The following is a 6,722-nucleotide window of genomic DNA, read 5'->3' on the forward strand; positions in this document are numbered from 1 at the left end:
ACAACTCATTGCTGCATATGACAAACATTTCAAAGCTTGCTCTTGCTACAAAATAAATCTTGCTCTTCTACTGAGGCCTTGCTGGTGTAGCTTATTCTCTCCTACCCAGGGAGAAGTGAGTAGAGCCCACAGCCTCCTTCCACCCATACACGAAGGTCTTGTAGTGCGGGTAGTTATCTTTCTTCATCAGACTGTGTATTGTACCGCAGTTTTGAAATCATTCATATAAATAACAAGATATAAAACTCCATCTTTATTTCGAGGATCATCTCCTCAGTTCATAGCCTCATCTGTCTCAACGATCAACAGTAGTGATCCAATCTGTCTTTTCAGTTTGGATCGATGTGAACTCTTTCAAAAAGCTGATTGGAAGATTTCCATCATCCTCTACCAATTTTCAGAAGCATCAACTTAAATTGAACAAGAGTTTTAAAATCCTTGCAATTTTTCTCAATACTTTTTTTTTATCCGGTGATTTTGGAGCAACCTCTTTTATTTAAGTGTGGATCAGTTACATGATTAACAGGAATAAATTTCGGCGCAAAGTTATGAATTTCTTTTTAGTGTACTAATCACGAATTTCAACTTTGTGACATCTAAACGTTTCTCTGAGGATAAATTTGTTCCTAATGTTTTTTTTTTTAACTACAAAAATGAAAAAAGTCACGCTGCAATAAATTGTAATATTCATTTCATAAGAATTAAAAAAGAGTAAATCACATACCATTTTGATTCCAATCATATTTTTGGTTAGTCGTTTTAAATTGTCGTTTCGTTGTAGATTGAGCGCGAGTCGAAATTACGGAATGTGGTCCAGTCAAATTGGGATCAAAAAGATGTCTTGAAAGAATCTTCTAAAGATTTTCTCACATAATTATTTATGAGGTTTGAGATTCTGATTACAATTATCAACTTTGTGGCCTCAATTTGGCTCGATCTCATAATTTTACCCGCTCTCAATTCAAAATTAAGAAGCTGTACAAAAAAAAATCATTAGAATAAAAATTGTAAGCTATTGCTTTAACTGTGTATAAAATGATACATAAAACAACAATACAAGTGTTTAGAAAAAAAAAAAATAGAAGAGTTATTTATTAAGGTAAGTATATATTTTTTAAAGTATCAGAAAACATATGAATGAGGTCACAAAATTGAAATTCGTAATCAAGACCTGAAAATATAAATCATCAAATTTTCTGGACTTGTTAAAAATTTTTCACCTAATTTCCTTTTGGTTTCTCATTTGACTGGACTCAATAAAATTACGAACAGTTGCTCCTGACCGATGCCCTGAACAAAAAATGTAGGGGATTTACTCTTATTTAATTTTGTATAAATTTAAGTTGTTAAAATAATGTATGATTTTAATACTATGGGGAAAAATATATCGCTTTATAAATATTACCGGGGAAATATGTTGGTATTCAATAGAAATTCTAAACTATTAAAGGAGCAAATTTTCAGTAGCCCTCCAAAACGTACACATGAATGATACATTTACATGGAAATGCAATTATATTTGCGTTTAAAATTTATTTTTTTTATTTGAATAACAATGTTAATATGTTTTTTATTTGAATACAATGTTAGTTAATATATTTTTTATTTGAATAACAATGTAAATATATTTTTTATTTGAATAACAATGTTAATATGTTTTTCCTTGAAGGTGAATAATTCCCCTTTAGGGTCCAAAGAACCGAAATTCTGGAATCTTGTCACTTGTTGAATAGACCCCATTTCAACGACGCTCGCCTCTCCTACACTTTTTATTTAGTTTTACGATTCTCTTTATTCAAGTTTTATGCGATAAAAGGATATGATAGTATAATAAAATTTTATTGCAATTTTATAGCTGAAATAGTCCCACCAGTTATTATCTGTCATATTTATGATAAAAAGGAAATCGATGACTTTCAGTTTAGTTCTTATACTATGAGTACGAGGTACTACCCAAAAAAATAAATTTAACAATATTTTATGAATACATTATTACACTTCTTGGTAGTTATTTATATCCATGTTATTTTCTTAAGTATAATAAAATAAATAATACTACTTATACTCTAATATATTCCTTTAATAATTGTTATGTACTGTAAATATATGTTATATTACTCTTAAAAAATACTTATCTTGTTTGCTTAAATTTCAAAATTTTCATAAAACTTTCTATTTTCTGTTCGATGGCATTTCTACTTAAAAAGCTTTTAAAAGTCTGAAAATTCATTCCCTTGTGTTTTTTGGAGTTCTAATTACGAATTTAGACTTTATGAACATGAAAATATCAGTAATTTAATTAAAATTTATAATTAAATTTTTTAATTTATAGATTTATAATGTGTATGTGTATTTATAGATTTATAATTAAATACACATCGATATATTGTATTTATGTATTTAACTGATTAGCCCTCTAGTGCAAATTTGTAGTAGTTGTAATTTTTAATTTTGAAATATAAATAAATTGACAATTTTCAACTATTTAAACAAGTTCATGAATCGAATAGGTGAATTTAATACTAAGCGTGAAACCTGAACCAAGTAATATGTTGCATCATATTGCATTATGAATTCTCGTACGTTTGTATTTACATTATTGATTACATTAATTATTAAATCTTTTCCTTGCGTGGGCATGCTTTCATATATTATCCATGTCTTTCAACAGCCAACTTCTTGAAGGACAAAAGGATTTCTAATAGTTTTAAATATCAAGCATATAATTTTTATCATTATTACCAGCTAATAATTAAATGCTGCTCAAAAATAAAATACAATAAAAGGAAAAACAGAATTAGGTATATAATATAAAGCCAAGAAGATCTCAGAGGTCTCTGAGGCAAAGTCAATATTTTTAATAAATTTAAGTAGATCGGTCTTAACCAAATTTTGTTCCGTCTCAGGCTATCTTTAATTTTTTAATATCGCACTTTTTATTAAATAAAGTTATTATCTATTAATTAATTTACAGTCATGAGATATATAGATTCAAAATTTTAAATATGTCCGTCTATATCGCATAAGTGGGTTTGTATTATATTGAGCCGTTTTAGATACTGCTTTGATTTACTTTTCTGTGTGTAGTAGTGGTAATTTGTGATCATGACTGTGTATATCTCTGTAATTGTTTTTATAATGTGTGAAATCAATGTTTAATGACGGATACTTTGATGGAGGTGACCAATGTTTGGTCTCCTCATTAGAGGAAATCAAACATCAGATCCCTACTTACATAAGTTAATTAACAGCTGTTTAAACATGAAAATCCATATATTAAATAATTTTTTACATATTACTAGTAAACGTATATTATGTAAATATAACAAAATAAAAAATATAATTTTTTCATATATACGCGCGTATACATATGTATATATATTCTAAAGGATTATCCGTATAATGTGTATTCATCATTGTTCCATAATCCAATAAACCCAAAGTTATTCAATAATATTAGCAATTTTTTAATTATGAGTAATTATAAAATTTAATTATTGAATGCTTGTACAAGAAAAAATATACACATTAAAAACGGCTGGATAATGTTTATGGAACATGGTTTTTCTCATTTTTAATGAAAAGCAACAATTATCCTCTAAATTGTAGTTATGTTAAAATTCAAAAATTAAAACAATTACTTTGAATTATTTTAGAAATAAAAAAAAAAATAATAAATAATAAAAAGTGTGAGACACAATTTTCGATTGAAAATCTATAGTTACAATCATAAAATTTGGCAAGAAAAATTGCTTATTACAAAATAAACATTGTTTTCAATATATTCATGATAATATAATACTCTATTCTTTTTTTAATAAAATAAATAAATTAAAGACTACTTTATTAGGGGGTATTTTTAAAATGTATATGCATATGTTTATAATAAAATATTTTTGACAATGAATATTTAATTTTGATATTTTTTCCTTAATTTACTGTTAAATTATTCAATTAATTCATTGCAATTTTGAGAATATGTTTAATACTTATAATGTCAGAGGTAATAAAATTTAATCATAACATTAACGATTTTGGAATATGTTTTACCATTGTTTAGCAACTATAAAAAAAATGCATGAAATGGAATTTTTAATTAAAAATTAATAATTGCAATCAAATCATACAATTTTAGTTGGAAAATTCTTTATATCAAAAATTACTTTCAAGTCAATGTTTTAACAATAATATTTTTATAATTTATAAAAATTAACCTTCTTTGATACAATAAATAATTAAAAACTATTTAATTATCATCAAAATATATAAATTAAATAATTATTTTACTGAATTTTTATTTTTGTTATTTATTTATTGCATACAGTTGTGAAGTTAAAAATATTGCAATGTTCTGAATATTAACCTTTCAGTAATATGCTTCAACGTATTTTAACAACTTTAAAAAAGTGTGAGAAGCAGTTTCTAATTAAAAATCAATAATCACAAACTTAAATTCTAGATGAAAGATTATTTATTTTCAACTATAATCACTTTTGTCATTTAATTACTATAAAATCACTAAAATAATATAATATTCCATCCTATAATTAAAAAATATATATATTACCTATTTCATTTTAGCAGGATTAAAATGTCCATTAAAGCGTTTTTGATAAATATTTCTTTGATATTGTTGTTTTGCAAAAGTTGTATTATTCTTTTAACTGTTAGATTTCCCGTATTAAAATGTTGAGAATACGTCTCATGCTCAGAATGCCTTCGGTAATTAAATCGAATCAGAGCGATTAACGATACAGGAATATTTTGAACATAGTTCAGCATCTTTATAAACGTTGAATTACCGTTTCTGTTTAACAATCAATAATTAAAATTAAATTACAGTTAAAAATTGCATTAATGTTTTTACAATAATATTATTATAATTTATAAAAATTATCCTTCTTTAATACGATAAATAAAAACTATTTAATTTCATTAATATTAAAATATATAACATATAACCAGTTTTTGGTAATATATATCATTTTAAGGTCGTAATTTTATTTTATTTTTATTATTTTTTCATATCATATAGTTGTGAAGTTAATAGCATTGCAATGTTTAGAATACATCTTAATCTCACTATGCCATAATGAAATGAATTCAGAATATTAACCTTTCAGGAATATGCTTCAACGTATTTTATCCACTTTAGGAAAATGTGAGAAGCTTATTATTAAAAATTGTTTTTATCGAAAATAATATTCCTATCATTTCTTCAACAATGATAATTTAATAATACCTACTTTATCAACTATTTAATTTTATGATTAAAATACGCATTCATAAGTTTTTCTCTCTATTAAATAGTTTGAAGTGATCACCGTGTAATATTTTACTTTACATATGAGGTAGAATAATAAAAATGGGTCGTAAAAATTTTTGTTTTCATTTGATTGAGTTGCTTCATTTCATTGCGCTATAATTTGTAATATGGGGAGTTGGTGGGCCGCCAAGCGGACAAGGGATAACCCTAGCGAAATATATTTTTTAATCATTTTGATTAAATAGTTATGAATTTAATAACATTGCCATTTTTGGGACACGTTTGATCCTCACAATGCCTGTAGCAATAAAATTGAATTAGAAAATTAATCTTTCAGGACTATGTTTCAACAGACTTTAAATGAATGGATAATTTGGAAGGAATATGAAATTTTATATTATAGATTATTTTTACAGAAAATAATAAATTATCCTCTAAATTCCGGTTATAAAAAATATGAAAAATTAAAGCAATAACCTTTCAGGAATACTTTTGAGCGATTTAACCGCTTCAAAAAATAAAATTATGACAAGTTTTTAATTAAAAATCAATAATTAAAACCATAAAAAATATGCACACAAAATTTTTAGATATATATTATTTTAAGATAGTTGCTTTACCTAATTCTTATTTTAAATGGCTGAATAATGTATAAAAAATATGAATTTTTAGAGCTTTTATTTTTAATGGAAAGAAACAATAATCCACTAAATTCTAGTTAAAACGAAACCGAAAAATTAAAACGATAACCATTTAGGAATATTTTGAGCAATTTCAGTTAATTTCAATTACAAAAAAAAAGTTTGAGAAGCACTTTTAAATAAAAAATCAATAATTAAAACCATAAAATTTTAGCTAGAAATTATTTATTTATTTTCAATGTTTTCGTAATATTATCTTCTATGATTCTATGATTTAAAAAAAATAAACAATACCAACTATTTTATTTTAGCAGTATTAAAATGCCCATTTAGGCGTTTTTGATAATTCTCTTTATTTATATATAATGTCGTTTCACCAAAATATTATTTTCATCACCTACCGTTATATACCAATTTGATATAGTATAATGTTGAGAATATGTCTTCATCATATTGCTGGAAAAATCATATTTGTACAATATTACTACAAGGTAAGGTGAAAGAAGAGAGATACTGATATCTATCTATACCTTACCTAAACATGAATGGTTGCTACAAATCATGCATTGCGGTCGACTTAGAGCACGTGGTTTAGCAATATCTTTGCAACTTACGCTATATTAATTATATAAATTTACATATTACAAGAAATAACAATATAATATTACATATTTGTTATATAATCTAAAGATAGACTCACCGGCCTGAGGGTCCTACGACAGGCTGCCTGCCAGGCAGACGAACACAACCCCTATTTGACCTCGCTGGGGATGAAGAGTTGGGACGACTGGAGGCGGTTCGAGACCGGGGGCCTC

General features: G+C 25.6%; 1 protein-coding gene across 2 annotated transcripts in view; it reads right to left on the reverse strand.

The window, feature by feature from the left end:
* Positions 1–6,722, reverse strand: part of NaPi-III (Na[+]-dependent inorganic phosphate cotransporter type III) — a 125,907-nt gene extending 119,185 nt beyond the window's left edge. For both annotated transcript variants that reach the window (XM_014432650.3, XM_014432649.3), the window contains exon 1: positions 6,608–6,722. The gene's annotated coding sequence lies outside the window, so the exon portion shown is untranslated. The remainder of the gene's footprint in view (positions 1–6,607) is intronic.

Source organism: Halyomorpha halys, unplaced genomic scaffold (genome assembly GCF_000696795.3).
Source record: "Halyomorpha halys isolate HHAL.00 unplaced genomic scaffold, Hhal_1.1 Scaffold1092.1, whole genome shotgun sequence".
In the NCBI taxonomy this organism is placed as follows: domain Eukaryota; kingdom Metazoa; phylum Arthropoda; class Insecta; order Hemiptera; family Pentatomidae; genus Halyomorpha; species Halyomorpha halys.